Source organism: Rhodnius prolixus, unplaced genomic scaffold, assembly GCF_049639745.1.
Source record: "Rhodnius prolixus isolate KJV_2025 unplaced genomic scaffold, Rpr scaffold_1, whole genome shotgun sequence".
NCBI lineage: Eukaryota > Metazoa > Arthropoda > Insecta > Hemiptera > Reduviidae > Rhodnius > Rhodnius prolixus.
Window position 1 is genome coordinate 20,047,703 of NW_027411581.1, and position 1,660 is coordinate 20,049,362.

Sequence of the window (1,660 nt, forward strand, 5' to 3'; positions counted from 1 at the left end):
GACAAAAGTGATTTTCGCCATCCAAGTAAATACTAAACAATAGTTTAAACCCTGCAAATGGAGACCTAAGAAGGGCAAACAGCGCGTTTTAAACAGCCAGCTTGACCAGTACCCGATAAGCTTTAGTCATCTCGGTTCTGGTCTTTGGGTTGCTTAGTTTCCTTTATTTATCTAATAATTTTTTGTTATATTTTTTTGAAAAATACAATACATTATCTTTGTATATAATTAAATAAAAATTGTGACGTTGGTGAATCTAGTGTAGTATATTTTATTTTAAGAAATAGATAAGAAGATTTTTTTAGGATTTCATTTCAACACATAGTCTACAGAGGTCGTTAATACTAGTAATGAGGCACATCTAAATAAGATTCCAATATAATGGCACCTCATTCATGAAAATCGGTTCACGCGTTTAGGTGCTATGTAGTTTACAAAAAAGGTAACAACAACAAGAACAAAAACAAAAACATCTGAAAATGCCGTTTTTGCTCATTTTCGGCGTTTTTCTCGAAGTCTATTTAATCTACATTGTTGCAAAAAAATTACACTTATAAAAGAGGATTTGTCCTTTATTTTAAAGAAAATATTTGGGAATTTTATCTTTTACAGTAAAAGAGAAAAAAAAGTATCAAAGTTGGGTGTTTTTCAAAGGTACGCTTTTTTGTGCAGTTTTTGACGATCAACCCTTATACAACTGTCCTACGGAACAGTTTTAAATTCATGAACTTTATAAAAAAAGTTGTAACTTGTTTCCTACTTCACAACGCTTTTAGTTTTATAATTAGCTAAACCTAAATAGTACATACAAAATTATTTGATATAGTTTGTAAATTATTAGCTGATTAATGTAAACCACAAATTTCCATACTGAAAGTAATAACTGATTTCAACAATACATCAAAATATTTTAATTTTGTTAATTAGTACTGCACAATACATGTGACATACTCGTATATTTGAGGAATAATATGAAAAAACTTTTTAGACTTATAAAACTTACAAAAACAATTCAGTAGGTATGCTGCAGTCCTTAGGTATCTTCGTCAGCACCGCACCAGCTACATACGAACTCTTGAAGCAATTATGAAATATGGAGCATTATAAAAAATAGTTATCTTTTAAAGTACTCACATCATTATAAGAAGTCTAAACTTCAAAATTTTCATTTGTCTTAATTAAAATTTGGAAGATATTGACGTAGAAGTTTATTTAATTTGAACTGACCAACCTAAAGAATTAAAACTTGTTTTATGTTATTTATTAGACGACCTTTCTATCTCAGAACGTTCATGAACAAAAGAAAAAGAGAGGGCGCGAGAAAAGATTTATTTTAGAAAAGTGCATACTAATGCGACCTAGCGGCAATACTTAGAACTACGTTAAACTAGTTTAATAAATTGCTGCTAGATAGCATGCAATTTGCTTAATGTTTCGTGGCCTGTAGAACAAGATTATCGCAAATTAAAAGTTATATTAAATAAAACTTAAGCTAAATATATTCCAGTTTTAGTTAATATGGAGCATTATAAAAAGTTATCTTTTTACATTTTTAATGACTTTAACCTACGAATTAGCCGTATGTCTACCGTAGTATTATTAACTTGGACAGGTAGACTGGCCATCTCTCTCTCAGGTATTGCTCTTTTTCACATTTCCT

The 1,660-nt window shown here is 29.8% G+C and overlaps 1 protein-coding gene across 1 annotated transcript in view; it reads right to left on the reverse strand.

The window, feature by feature from the left end:
- Window positions 1-1,022, reverse strand: part of Zasp66 (PDZ_signaling and DUF4749 domain-containing protein Zasp66) — a 59,618-nt gene extending 58,596 nt beyond the window's left edge. The window contains exon 1 of the mRNA XM_074114582.1: window positions 1,004-1,022. The gene's annotated coding sequence lies outside the window, so the exon portion shown is untranslated. The remainder of the gene's footprint in view (window positions 1-1,003) is intronic.
- Between the last annotated feature and the right edge of the window lie 638 nt (window positions 1,023-1,660).